This window comes from Globicephala melas, chromosome X (assembly GCF_963455315.2).
Source record: "Globicephala melas chromosome X, mGloMel1.2, whole genome shotgun sequence".
In the NCBI taxonomy this organism is placed as follows: Eukaryota; Metazoa; Chordata; class Mammalia; order Artiodactyla; family Delphinidae; genus Globicephala; species Globicephala melas.
The window spans coordinates 81,716,880-81,722,933 of NC_083335.1; the positions used below are offsets into that span (position 1 = coordinate 81,716,880).

At 41.0% G+C, this 6,054-nt stretch overlaps 1 non-coding gene across 1 annotated transcript; it reads right to left on the reverse strand.

Moving 5' to 3' along the window:
* Nucleotides 1–5,544: 5,544 nt before the first annotated feature.
* On the reverse strand, nucleotides 5,545–5,616 carry TRNAE-UUC (transfer RNA glutamic acid (anticodon UUC)). Its single transcript has one exon. It is a non-coding gene; the product is annotated as a tRNA-Glu (tRNA).
* Between the last annotated feature and the right edge of the window lie 438 nt (nucleotides 5,617–6,054).

Genomic DNA, 6,054 nt, shown 5'->3' on the forward strand with positions numbered 1-6,054 from the left:
CTCCCAGTTTGCAACTGGTTTTTTCATTCTCCTGACAGTGTCTTTCACAGAGCAGAAATTTTTAATTTTAATGAAGTCCAGCTTGTCAATTCTTTCTTACATGGATCATGCATTTGTTGTTTTACCTAAAAAGTCATTGCCAAACCCAAAGTCATCTAGATTTTTCTCCTATGGTATCTTCTAGGAGTTCTATAGTTTTGCATTTTACATTTGGGTCTGAGTTAATTTTTGTGAATGGTGTAAGTTCTGTGTCTAGATTACTTTTTTGGCTTGTGAATGTCCAGTTGTTTCAGCACAATTTATTTTATTGTGATAAGAACTCTTTAACATGAGATCTACCCCATTAACAATTTTTTAAGTGTAAAAATTATTATTGCTGACTATATAGGTACAATGTTGCACAGTAGCTCTCTAAAGATTATTCATCTTGTTTGACTGCAACTTTACGCCCATTGATTAGTAACTCTCCATTGCCCCCTCACCCCAGCCCTTGACAACCACCATTCCATTCCTTGATTCTATGAATTTGACTACTTAAGATACCTCATATGAGTAGATTCATGCAGTATTTGTCTTACTGTGACTGGCTTATTTCATTTAGCATAATGTCCTCAGAGTTCATCCATGTTGTTGCATATTGCAGTTTTCTTCTTTTTAAAGCCTCAATAGTATTCCATTGTATGTAAAATATTTCTATTTATTTAGGCTGCACCAGGTCTTAATTGCGGCACGCCAGGATCTTCACTGCGGCATGTGGGATCTTGGTTGAGGCATGCGAACTCTTAGTTGCAGCATGCATGCAGGATCTAGTTCCCTGACCAGGGATCAATCCCAGGCCCCCTGCATTGGGAGCTTGGAGTCTTACCCACTGGACCACAAGGGAAGTCCCTCTATTGTATGTATATACCATGTTTTCTTTATCCATTCACCTGTCAGTGGACATTTAGGCTTTTCACACATCTTGGCTATTATGAATAGTGCTACAATGAACATAGGAGTGCTTATATCTCTTTGAGATACTGATTTCAATTCTTTCAGATAAATAACCAGAAGTGGGATTCTTGGATCCTATGATAGTTCTATTTTTAATTTTTGAGAACCTGCCATACCATTTTTCCATAGTAGTTGTACCATTTTGCATTTCCACCAACAGTGTGCAAGGGTTCTAATTCCTCCCCATTCTCACCAACACTTGTTGTCTTTTGTCATTGTTGTTGCTGTTGTTTTTGATAATTACCATCCTGACAGGTGTCAACAGCCTGTTGAAAAGACTATCTTTGCTCCTTTGTCAAAGATCAGTTGACTACATTTATGTGGGTCTATTTCTGGTCTCGCTCCTCTGTTCTATTGATCTGTTTGTCTATTCTTTTGCCAATACCACACTGTCTTAATTACTGTAGCTTTATAGTAAGCCTTGAAATCGGGTAGCATCAGTCCTCCAATTCTGTTCTTTACCTTCAGTATTGACTTGGCTATTCTAGATCTTTTGCCTCTCCATTATACATTTTAGAATCAGTTTGTTGATATCCATAAAATAACTTGCTGGGATTTCTTTGTCTGGTTTTGATATAAGATCAGGGTGATACTGAACTCATAGAATATGTTGGGAAGTATGCCTTCCTTGTGGTAGGCAGAATTCTAAGACAGCCCCTAAGATTTCCAGCCCCTGGTGTACACATACTTTCTCCCGGTTATTTAATTAAACATGAATCTAGTTACTGCTGTGAAGGGATTTTGCAGATGTAATAAAGGTCCAAAATCAGAAGGACAAAAAGTATTTGACACACTGTTGATGTCCCAAAGACAGAGGGGGGCCACATGGCAAAGAATGTGGGCGGCCTCTAGGAGATAAAAGCAGCCCCAGATGATGGTCAGCAAGGAAGTGAGATCCTTAGTCCTACAAGTGCAAGGAACTGGATTTTGCCAACAACAAGAATGAGCTTGGGAGCGTATTTTTCACCAGAACCTCCAGACAAGATCTTGGCTTGGCCAACACTTTGATTTCAGCCTTGTTACACTGAGCAGAGTCATGTTATACTGGACTTTTAAAGAATTTTTATTTTATATTGGACAGTGTTGTGTTATACTGGACTTCTGACCTACAGAAACTGAGATAATAAATGGATATTGATTTAAGCCACTAAGTTTGTAGTCATTTATTATGCAGCAATAGAAAATTAATACATGACTCTTCTATCCCCTGGAAGAGTTTGTGTACAACTGCTATTATTTCTTCTTTAACTGTTTGGTCAAATTCACCAGTGAAGCCATCAGGGCATGGGGTTTTCTTTGTAGGAAAGTTTTAAACTATGAAATAAATTTCTTTGAAGACATATGGCTAGGGACTTCCCTGGTGGCACAGTGGTTAAGGATCCACCTGCCAATGCAGGGGACACGGGTTCGAGCCCTGGTTCAGAAAGATCCCACATGCCGCGGAGCAATTAAGCCCATGTGCCACAACTACTGAGCCTGCGCTCTAGAACCCGCGAGCCACAACTACTGAGCCCATGTGCTACAACTACTGAAGCTCATGTGCCCAGAGCCTGTGCGCCGCCACAAGAGAAGGCACCACAATGAGAAGTCTGCGCACCGCAATGAAGAGAAGCCCCCACTCGCCACAACTAGAGAAAGCCCACGCACCACAACGAAGACCCAATGCAGCCAAAAATAAATTAAAAAAAAAAAAAGACGTAGCTATTCAGATTGTCTTTTTCTGGAGTGAGCTCAGTAGCTTGTGTCTTTTAAGGAATGTCTCTATTTTATCTAAATTGTCAAATTTATGAGCATAAAGCTCTTCATGACATTCCTTCAACATAAATCGTACCAATGTTTTCTTAGGTCAGTCTCCCAAGGCAATAGAAATAAAAACAAAAATAAACAAATGGGACCTAATCAAACTTACAAGATTTTGCACAGCAAAAGAAACCATAAACAAACCAAAAAGACAACCTTCAGAATGGGAGAAAACATTTGCAAATGATGAGACCAACAAGGGCTTAATTTGCAAACTATACAAACAGTTCATACAACTCTACAACAAAAAAACAAACAACCCGATCAAAAAATGGGCAGAAGACCTAAATAGACATTTCTCCAAAGAAGACATACAGATTGCCAATAGGCACATGAAAAGATGCTCAACATCGCTAATTATTAGAGAAATGTAAATCAAAACTACAATGAGGTATCACCTCACACCAGTCAGAATGGCCATCATTAAAAAGTCTACAAAGAACAAATGCTGGAGAGGGTGTGGAGGAAAGAGAGCCCTCTTACACTGTTGGTAGGAATGTAAATTGGTGCAGCCACTACGGAAAATTGTATGGAGGTTCCTCAAAAAACTAAAAATAGGGGCTTCCCTTGTGGCGCAGTGGTTGAGAGTCCGCCTGCCGATGCAGGGGACACGGGTTCGTGCCCCGGTCCAGGAAGATCCCACATGCCGCGGAGTGGCTGGGCCCGTGAGCCATGGCCGCTGAGCCTGCGCATCCGGAGCCTGTGCTCCACAACGGGAGAGGGCACAGCAGTGAGAGGCCCGTGTACTGCAAAAAAAAACAAAAACAAAAACTAAAACTAAAAATAGAGTTGCCATATGATCCAGCAATCCCACTCTTGGGCATATACCCAGACAAAACTATAATTCAAATGGATACATGCACCGCTATGTTCACAGCAGCACTATTTACAATAGCCAAGACATGAAAACAACTTAAATGTCCACTGACAGATGAATGGATAAAGAAGATGTGGTACATATATACAATGGACTATTACTCAGCCATCAAAAAGAATGAAATAATGCCATTTGTATCAACATGGATGGACCTAGAGATTATCATACTAAGCGAAGTGAGTCAGAAAAAGAAAGACAAATACCATAGGATATCACTTACATGTGGAATTTAAAATATGACACAAATCAACATATCTTTAAAACAAAAACAGACTCACAGATATAGAGAACACACTTGTGGTTGCCAGGGCAGGGGGGCGGTAGGGGAGGGAAAGAATGGGAGTTTGGGATTAGCAGAGGCAAACTATTATATATAGGATGGATAAACAACAAGGTCATTCTGTATAGCACAGGGAAACTATATTCAATATTCTGTGACAAACCATAATGGAAAAGAATACATATATATATACATATATATATATATATAACTGAGTCACTTTGCTGTACACAACAAATTAACACAACATTGTAAATCAACTATACTTTAATAAAATTTAAAAAATAAATAATATCCTTTTATTATTATCTTAATTTCTGTAGGATCTGTAGTGTTGTCCAAAATCTCACTCCTAATATTAGGCATTTGGGTCTTCTCTCTTTTTTTCCTCATCAATCTGGCTAGAGGTTTATCAGTTTTATTGATCTTCCCAAAAAGCCAACTATTGGTTTCTTTGCTTTTCTCTATTTTTTTTGTTTTCTACTTCAGTGATTTCTGCTCTTATTTTCTTTCTTCTGCTTACTTTAGGTTTGATTTCCTTTTTTTTTTTTTTTTTTTTTTTTTTTTTTTTTGCGGTACGTGGGCCTCTCACTGCTGTGGCCTCTCCCGTTACGGAGCACAGGCTCCGGACGCGCAGGCCCAGCGGCCATGGCTCACGGGCCCAGCCACTCCGCGGCATGCGGGATATTCCCGGACCGGGGCACGAACCCGTGTCCCCTGCATCGGCAGGCGGACTCTCAACCAGTGCGCCACCAGGGAAGCCCTGATTTCCTCTTTTTATCATAATTTCTTAAGGTAGAAGCTGAGGTCATTGGTTTGAGACTACTCTTCTAATAATAAGCATATAATTTTCTTTCTAAGCACTGCTTTTGCTGCATTCCATATATTTTGATACATTATATTTTCACTTTAATTTCATTGAAAATACTTTCTAATTTTTCTTAGGATTTCTTGTTTGACCCATGGTGTGCTGGTTATCAATTTATTGCCTCTCAACTTCAAATTCACCCTTTCTGCCTCTTCTGTGATAATGAAGCAATTTTAACTGTTTTTCCTTTGACAGCTGGCACTGAAACTTTCTCAGTAGAGGGTGCTAGAGAGATATTGCAAGAGGAAAAGGGGTTTTCTTCCTGACTCCTGCATGTTCGCTTGACAGGCTCCTTCTGCATGGCTTTTTCTAGAATCAGTCTCCTGCAGTGCTCACAACTCTTCCAGTGCCTGATTTCTACCATGCATGGTGGTCAGTAGTACCCAGTGATCAGCAGCTTTCCTCTCCCTCCAGAACTCACCCTCAGGCAGTTTGGTAGCAAGAAGAATGCTTCTGGATCTTGATGCACTCACAGCTTCCTCAGGGCCTGGCTCTTGCGGTGCACAGAGGCCAGCAGCACTCAGTGAACAGCTTTCTCCTGCCTCCCAGCAGGCAGATTTCTGGAAAGTTCCACCAATGCAGCACCACAATGACTTCTCTGCCCTGCAGTGAACTACAGTCATGCCTCTCCAACAAGATCTGGATCTCAGCCCCAGGGGCATTCTATGCCAGCCTAGGGATAGTGACTAATTCCTTTGCCACACTGCATGGCTTATTGGATCTTAGTTCCCCGACCAGGGATCGAACCCGGCCCTCGGCAGTGAAAGTGCCGAGTCCTAACCACTGGACCACCAGGGAATTCCCTTGTGACTACTTCTTATATCTGCTATTTCTATATTCTTTCGAATTCTCTTCACATCTCACTAACCAATCCCTCATTATTCCAATCCCCTGTTATAGGTAATTCCTTATATTAACTTTCCCTGTTCAAATTACTGTGTTACTCCTCTCTCCAGATAGGACTCAGACTGATACAGAATTGTTACCAGGAGTGGTGCCAGGAAAGAGATCTGCAAAGATGGGACTTTGAGATTGGTTTGTTCACACCTCTGGCTTATGCACGGTGCTGAACTCCTTGCCAATGAGAGATGGATGCTAGTAATCCATGGCATGCCGTTGCATCACAATTAATCAACCTATGGTTGATTGTGATGAAGTGCCAACTGAAGCACATTCCCTGGAAGCTGAAATGGCTGCTGCACTTGACTATTATGGCCATGATCATGACTATGAAGA